Source organism: Cupressus sempervirens, chromosome 4 (genome assembly GCF_028749045.1).
Source record: "Cupressus sempervirens isolate cs-2001-9-10 chromosome 4, ASM2874904v1, whole genome shotgun sequence".
Taxonomy (NCBI): Eukaryota; Viridiplantae; Streptophyta; class Pinopsida; order Cupressales; family Cupressaceae; genus Cupressus; species Cupressus sempervirens.
This window is the reverse complement of record NC_143121.1, coordinates 290,347,645-290,357,257: the sequence shown is the minus strand read 5'-3', so window position 1 is coordinate 290,357,257 and position 9,613 is coordinate 290,347,645.

The following is a 9,613-nucleotide window of genomic DNA, read 5'->3' as shown; positions in this document are numbered from 1 at the left end:
AAGCCCTCAATAAGTGGAGGCATTATTTATTACCTAAAGAATTTGTGGTTTTTATAGATAACCATGCCCTAAGTTATTTAAATTCTCAAGACAAGTTGAGTGTTAAACACATCAAATGGATGGAACAATTACAAGCCTATTCCTTCACCATAAAGTACAACAAAGGCCAAGCAAACAAATTTTTTGATTCTTTAAGTAGGAGGATCATTTTGGTGTAGGAAATCCAATTTCAAAGCATAGGCATCCAAGCATTGAAGGAGCTTTACAAAGACGATGGAGATTTTGGAGAAATATATCAAGTTTGCACTACTCTTATGGATAGGTATCATACAGATTTTTCTAAATTTCTTATTCAAGATGGACTACTTTTTAAGGCTCATCAACTTTGTATTCCAAAATTCTCTATGAGAGATAGTATAGTAAAGGAAAAACATTGTGTAGGAATGAGTGGTGACTTTGGTATTGACAAAACCTTAGAGGTTGTCAAGAGACATTATCATTGGCCAAAAATGTAGCATGATGTCAAGAAATATGTAGAATCATGTGTTATATGTCTTTATACCAACCTCTACCAATCCCTTTTAGACCTTGGGAGGCAATATCTATGGACTTTGTAATGAGATTGCCAAGGACAAAACTAGGATATGATAACATATTTATCGTTATAGACCATTTTTGCAAGATGGCACATTTTATCCCTTATAAAAGAACTCATGATGCCTCTCATATTTCCCATCTCTTCTTTAAAGAGATTGTAAGAATTCATGGTCTTCCTAACTCGATTGTTTCAGATAGAGACACTAAATTCCAAGGACATTTTTAGAGAACCTTGCACAAGAAATTAGGCATTAATCTACAATTTAGTTTTTCCTACCATCCTCAAATGGATGGTCAAACTAAAGTTGTGAATAGATCTCTTGGAAACCTCCTTAGATGCATCACCAAGAAATATGCATAGAATTGGGATGAAATCCTTCCACAAACTAAGTTTTCTTTTAATGATTCATTCAATAGATCTATAAGGAAGACACCATTCCAAATAGTCCATGGCTATCACCCAAAGGGACCTCTAGAACTTAGAGAGTTACCTAATAAGAAGAGGAAATATGTTAAATTTCAAGTAGGTGACAAAGTATGGGCATATTTGAGAAGGGAAAGACTCCCTAAAGGTCATCATACCAAACTCCAAATGAAGAAGATAGGACCTTGTACAGTCTTATATAACTTTGGTCCTAATGCCTATGAAATTTCATTACCACCTACCATTGCCATCTCACCAATTTTCAATGTGGCTGACCTCACTATTTTCAAGGATTCTTCTAATGTTGTAGGTACATATACAACAAGTTCACATGAAGATTGGTTGAAGGATTTACCACCTTCTCAACCCTAAGAGTTGGAAGCAATCTTGGACTCCAAAATTGTCAAAAAGACAAGGAATCAAACCTATTTTTAATAATTGGTAAAATGGAAGGGGCTACCTACCATTGATGCTGCCTATATGAATGAAGATTAGATTCAACAAGATGGCTACACTCTTGATCAACTCACCTCAAGTAGGAACTTGAGTTTGTTTTCCCCAGGGTGGCATGGTGCAAGAGCACTCTCTTATGGAATAATGAAATAAGGGTGTTTGGGTCATTTATGACCTTGTTAAATTTTACTTCTCTATGATTTCAATAATACCATTATTCTAGACTCTTAGGTTCACTTTTAACCCTTTTGTGTGGCCCATTAGCAATTTGGGTGTTTTATAAACTCGTTGTTCAATGAGGTCACAAGAGCACAAATCTATTTAATTGGATGCATTTTATTATAATCTAGGGTTTATTAGTTTTATTAAGTCATTTAGGACTCATATGGATAGTTATAATGCCTTTAAGGCTTTAAAATGTTAAAAATACAATAAAAAGTTGCTATGCAACTATGCAACTTTTTGCATAACTAAGCAAAAATCAATCCCCAATGGTCACAACCTTTGAATTTTTTTTGGATCAGTTGGGGAAGGCCTTCATATAGCCCTTTTAGGTGGGTGAAAGTCATAATGTAAATTTTTGGCATTGAAATCAATAAAGAATACCTTGTTTTTCTGCATTTTGAGCATGTTTTATGCATGGTACGGATTTTTACGGATGAATAAGGGTCTAAGACTAGTATGGTTGGATGAATATTTAAGTTAAATTTTAATTAAATTGATTTGAGATCTTGAAATATCCTAGAACTCAAGTTATAGTCATTTTAGTGCTGACGGCCCAAAATTTGAGGATTTCAAGGGTTTTGATAGAAATTGTTTCATAACTCCATATTCCACCATAGGAAATTTATGGCCTTTGGTGAAATCCTTGTATTTATAATTATATTTAGTATTATTTTTGTTTTAGTTGTTTACATGCAGGGATAAGGAATAAAAATGATGCCCTAGGTGCATATTCTATGTATGCACCAACACATTGTTTTGCTACAACAAGTATTTGGGACCCTAAAACTCAATTCTAAGACCTCAAACTTCAGATTTAGACTATTTGGAACATTTCCCAACCTATCCAATTGGTTTGGTGTTTTTTTCACATGTCTAAATAGTACTTTCTTTGTAATAGCACCCTAATTAGCCCTTTAGGCTTAGTTGTTGTCCTATGGGCTATATCAGCATCTTTGCTCATATGATCTCAACACTTTGAGGTATTGAAGTAAATTTGAAATGAAAACTATTTTGGTGGTTGGTTTCCTTGTTTTAATCTAAAGTCTTCAAGTTGTAGGCAAAAATATGATTTCTTGGGCTACTAGCATTCCAATGGTGAAATGAAGGATCTATGTCTTCTACTTGTTTTGGAGTCCTCAAATCTAGTCAGCATAACCATGATGATGTAAAAATGCCATACCTTGAGTCTTATTTCATGTTTCCATGTCTTGAGTAAGATTCATGTGCTGGGCCAGTTTTGGTGTCAAGGTGCAAGTGTGGGGTCTTGGGTCTTGTTTGGGCTTCAAACCTTGCTAAGATGTTCTTGTGCGTTGTTCTGTCCCAATCTACATTGTCAATACCCTAACATTTGCATCATTTTCTCTCTACCAAAATTTTTAGCCAATCCTCTACCATACTTCTCCTTGATGAGATTCTCTCTCATTGAACTTCTTGGAATAAACAACTAGCTTACTTTGAACAAAATACCATCCTAGATCATGAAATCCAACCACTTTATCCTATCAAGTGTAATAGGCTTTGTACAAGCCTTCACCAAAATCAAGATCATCTGGATACAAAGTACTGAGTTCCTTAAACTTGACAGAAGAGGAAAAGAGAACAATTGGGGCCAAAGGCACACCTAGCTATTCACCCACTTGTGCAAAGTCACACAGGGAAACCAACCAAAAATATAAACAACTTGGGAGATAGAGGAATTTAAAATGCTTTATTCATATATTTATCCAATGATTAATTACATGCCCAACTAGAAGGCCTTCTTGGTTAAGGCCACAAATTTTAATTCAGTTACAATCTTTGATGATCAAACTTCTCATTTTACTTCATCCCTCCTAAGACTCTAACCAATGTATCTTAAATACATGCACAACTACAATTCAACTTGATGCCAATACAATTAAATAGACTCTCATATTAAATGCTAAGCTAAGCCATGAGTCAACTCACAATAGATATCTAACACTGAATTAAATGCAAAGGTCGGCCTCAATAGGAAAATACACATAAACAACTTGGCAAACAAAGACTGCATGAAATACTAACACTCAGCATCCAAAAAACTTGACAACCACACAAACTTGGCATCCAAAGGATGGCTTAGCATATAAAGAATACTTAGCATCAACTATAAACTCGATATCAACTAGCAAGCTCATCATCTACTAAATGCGCAACAACAACTAAGAACTCGACAATGCAAGACATTAAAACTCGAAAAACACTACAAAAACTAAAAATATGTAGGATAATGGTGTAACCTAATATGCTCCTACATCAAACAACTAGGGTAGAAAGAAATGATTCTCCTGAATCATTGAGATGTCACAACACAAGCTAAATCCAACTCAGATTAAGAAATCCATGTAGCATCTTCATTGGGTCTATTTTTCCATTTTACCAAATACTCATATTAGTCTTTCCCTATCATGCTCTTACCAAATCTTTTCTCCACTATATGTTTAACTTTCAATCTTCTTCTCAAGATAATCATATGATAGATCCACTTCATCTTCTAACTCATGATATTTGTATAAATCAGCAACATTAACTATAGGAGATATATCCATGTCATCAAGTAACTCAACGTCATAAGCATTACCATTGTGAAACTTCCTCAAGATCTTACAAGGTCCAAACTTCTTCATTTTCCACTTATTGTATGTTCCAATAGGAAATCTTCCTTTCTTCAAATGAACCATCACCTCATCACCAACTCCATCAAATATGATGTCTTCTAGACTTATTAGCATTCTCCTTATACTTATGATTACTTTGTTCCATCCTCAATTTTACTTCCTTATCCAAAGACTCCATAAAATCAAAAAATTCTTCCCTTACAACACTTCTCTTTTCTTCACCACCAACATCACTTAAATCTGATACTCCCTTAGACTACATTCTTGTAATAATCTCAAAGAGGTGTTTTTTTGTACTCCTATTCACATAATTATTATATGCAAATGCAACTTGTGCTAATACCATCTCTCAATTACTTGGCTTATCTCCCACTAAAAATATTAATAAGTTACCCAAGCTTCTATTCACAACCTCTATCTGCCCATCTGTCTGTGAATGGAATGTAGAACTAAACTTCAATTCAAGACCAATCTTCTTCCATAAAGTCTTTCAAAAATAACTAATATACTTATTGTCTCTATTAGAAATAATACTTGGTATTCCATGCAATCTTGCAATCTATTTGAAGAAATGTTCATCAACATGCTCAACATCTGATGTCTTCTTACAAGGTATGAAATGAGCCATCATAGGAAATCTGTCCATAATAATAAACATAGAATCATACCCCTTCACTATTTTAGGAAATCCAAAAACAAAATTCATACTAATGTCACTCCAAGGTTTCTCAAGAATAGTAATAGGTGTATACAAACCAGTATTCTGACTTACTCCTTTTGCAACTTGATAAACTCCACAACTCCTTACAATTTTTGAACATCCCTATACATTTGTGGCTAGTAATACTTCTCCTTTAGTAAATTCAATGTCTTATCAATTCCAAAATGGCTAGTTAATCCACCACTATGATTTTCCTTAATCAAAATAGCTCTCATGGAACTTCTAGGGATAGACAACTGAATTCCTTTGAACAATATACCTTCTTGAATGAAATATTCATCATACTTATGTGATCTATTAGATTTGTCTCTCCATGCCTCAAAAAAATCAAGATCAATACCATACAACTCTTTCATTTCATCAAAACCAAGAACTTCAACCTTCATCTTAGTCAATAAAAAATATCTTCTACTTAATGGATCAACAACTCTATTAGTAACTCCACTTTATGCTTGATAAAAAATGTGAAACTCTACAAGTACTCAACCCACTTCATATGTCTCTAATTCAATTTATGTTGACTTCTCAAGTATTGTAAAGCTTTATGATTAGTACATAACACAAACTCCTTAGAAATCAAATAATGTCTCCACTTCTTCAAGGATTGAATAATAGCATAAAATTCTTGATCATACATAGAATATTTTCTTTTAGCATCATTCAACTTCTCACTAAAGAAAGTAGCATGTTTACCTTCTTGACTCAATACAGCTCTTATTTTACTACCACTTGCATTACATTCAACCTAAAATTCCTTATTGAAAATAGGCAAAGCCAGTGCAGGAAACTCAACAACCTTTTGTTTTAAAGTCTCAAAATTCTTATCAACACCATGTATTCCACTTGAATTCCTTTTTATCTCGTCTCATTGTCTTAGTCATAGCATTATAAATAGAATTGAAATTGTTGGAATTGCAAATGGGAAACATATACTTATAAGGGGGATGGGGGGGATTTGGGGGTTTGAATCAGAAGTTCAAACTTCATCTATTAAAACTTTTACTATTCAGTAGATGCATGTAATATATGAACTAAAAATAACATAAAAAGTAAATTCATCTAAAATATGTAAGCAATTGAACATACACACTTAACACTAGGTATGATTATCCAAAAACCCTCCAAAAAGAAGATAAAACTAGGGTGAGGATGACACCCACAAATCTTCACTACTGCAGCAATAAAATGTAGCTAATTAAGGTTACAATGGTTTGACCATGAATCATGATTTGCCTTGTTAAAGGCTTACAAGGACTATTAAGTCCCACCTTGTTAGAGGATTTGAACACCCTGTTAGATGTGTGTCTAGCTAAAGGACTTCAAAACATCCACTTGGAATGTCACCCTATTAAAGAATTTACAACAGTCTATTAGGACTACTCCACCTAGGAGATTTAACTAAAATCACCTATTAGGATATTTCAGCATAGATCTTGTGATTGACTCTAGTTTCCTAATTAAAGATCAAATCCATATAGTGTCCTTCTTGATCCTTTTAGATATGATGTGATAATTTTTGTATGTTGTATTCTTTGTTCTCCTCAAACTAATTTTGTAGTTCAGTCTCTATAACTTCTAAGTCTTCATGAATGCTTTGTTTACGCATGAAAACTTCTCTATTCTTCTCCTTCTCTATCATCAGTTAGGTTACAAAATAAAATAATGAAATGATTATTTCATTGATTAAGAAGATTTTTGTATTTCTAGATAAATATATCTTAATCTATTCTATAAGATTTGGGAATAGTAGCCAACTTAGTTTTAGCTTCTCTTTTTTTTGTTTATTCACTTTTTATAGAATTACAATGCTCTACCTGTGTGAATATCTAAAATTAATTTATTTAGGATTAGTTGAATTGGTCTTCTACCATCACCATTGGTTGGGATTGGGATATCCACGAGATCCAAGTCACAATTTGTATCAACTAAGCAAATTGTGGGAATAGCCAAAGTTCTACATTCTCAAATAGTAGTATATTCTCCTTTTTTTATCAAGAATTATTACAATATTGGGCAATTTTTTCATGTATCGAATACCTCCCAGATCTTCCTATAATTTGTTCAATTCTCTCCTGAGTATCGTTGCTTCTTTCTTCGTAAATTGATCAAATCCTCTATATTTTTTTCATTAAATTTTTTAGTTTTTCTAGTCTTAGTTCTATATTAAACTAATTAGTTAACATACCCACGAGCCATTTTTTATTTACATAATGACATCAAATTGCTAAAGCAGCTAATTTAGTTGCATCAGTTGTTTGATGTTTTGTACCAACTATCATAAATTATTTTCCTCTTTTTGCTCCATCAAACACAAAATCATAGGGTTCTAATAAAAAATAAGTGGTATAAGTCAAATTTATAATATGACTATTTTTATGTTCTTTAAAAATGTAAGGTGCCATCTTAGGATTCCATATTTTTGTGTCATGACCAAAATGAACTCCTACTCTCAAAATTTCTTTCAAACTAATGTTCCAAATTTTTTTCATCATTTTCTTTTTTTTCTTTTTAATATGAACTGGAATGCCTACATTCCAATGGAATGGGTTAAATTGCTTGTTGTAGCCTAGATAAGAAGATTAAAAGACTTAGGGTTAGGTATGAATCTACGACTGAGATTCATCCTTTTTTCCATTTAATCCTTCTTATTTTTTCATTGGCTTCATGTAAGTGCATAGGGAATTTGCATACAGATTTTTCTTTATCTTCAAAAGATCGTATTCTATCCTTTGATCGGTTGAAAAATAGTTTACATAGCTGTTTGTGCAATCACAAACAAGTATGTCCAATTTGTGTTACTCAACACTTGAAGTTACTAATGCTTGGCACATACTGTAATTATGATTTTGACTCAACACTTGAATAACTTGGCATATATTGTTTACTCAACACTTGAATCACTCAACATGGTCTATCTGCTTGGCACTTGAGTGACTCAACACTCATTGCAACTTGGCACAGTTTTGTATTTACATATTATACTTAACATGTATTACTAGTTCAACATAAACTAAGTAAATGTCTTAAGTGTTTTGACACCTAATTGTCAAAACCAATCTGAGATCAACAATATTTCACTTTGACATGAGTGTCAAAAACACTTAACTATACATAATCAATCTAATCTTCTTGAGTATAATCATATTCACAACTCGGCTTATATGCAAAACTTCAAAATTTCAAGAAAAATTAATAACCTATGTACCTCAAAATTTATTAATCCCCTTGAGTTAATGTGCCTGATCTATATCAAAAAAAATTTCTCCTTTCTGACTAGATTTGTCTGTTACTGGTACTGTTTATCTTCAATTGTATTTTCAACTAATGCTCTATCATTTAATATGTGCTTTTCTATGTGCCTGTCTCTATATCTATATTCTTCAAAATGTATATCACTAGGGTCAAAAACTATTTTAGCTCCCCCTTTCATTATTCTCTTCTTTCTTTATCTATTCCTTTTCTTATTTCCTTTTTTTTCTCTCTTACTCTCCCCCTTTGGTTTATCTCCCCCTTACTCTTTTCTTTTTCTGGCCCTTTTTCTTTTATCTCCCCCTTTTTGACACTTATATCAAAGGGTTTATACACTTATGGTGTATTTTTCCAAAAAATATTTATGGACTTCCATGATTATTTTTAGAGTAGCATCCCAATTGTCACATGCAACATCCAATCACTTTATTTGGATTGCCATCTCTGTTGCAAGGTGAACTAGTCCATCTAATGTAGAAAGATTGGGATCTTTCTTCAAAAAAGTTTCTACATATCCTAGTTATTTATGGAGTATCTCCATATGGGGAGTAAGGAAGGCTTGGATATTAGTCAACTTGGCTCTTGTATTAGCCTCTTCTGTTGTTAACACAACTAGTTGACTTTGTGATTGAAATAATGAGTGAAAATGCTTCTCACTCTGAGCTAGGTTCTGAGTTAATTGCATACCTAAGACTTTTAAATTTCTCTCTAGACTCAGAATTCTATGCCTTTTTTCTTGAGTGAAGAGTGTGGGATCACACAATTTGGTGTACAATGAGAATATGTTCTCAAGTACCTTCTTCAGTTTCTCAATTTTTGTAGCCAATTCAACTTGCATTAGTGCCATGTCACTAGATATCTTTTCATTTACTTTCCCTTAAAATTTCCTTTCAAACCATTCCCAAAGTTTGACATTAGTATCATAGTCTTCATTGTTCACTTACTCCACAATTTCTGATAATTATTCCAATAGTGGCTTTGATTCTTTAGGTGTTGGTAAGTTGAATGCATCTAAGAAGATGTCTTTGATTTCTTGTAATGCTTTCCTCTGTCTATACTCCTTTCTGAGTATTTCCTAATTTTTCTTCTTTTCCAAGGCTTGTTGCATTATGCCTATCTTTTCTAATGTTATGGTTGCATAATCATACTTAGGTATCACTATTTCTTCATCTAGAGTTACATCTCCATAGTGAATTACCTTAGCAACCTTGGAGGTACTTGAGCCTGGTGCTGAGATCTACAGTGGTACAACTTCAATGCTTGACTTCTAAAGGACTTTTGTAAGAGTGTTAGATATTGGTAATGTTA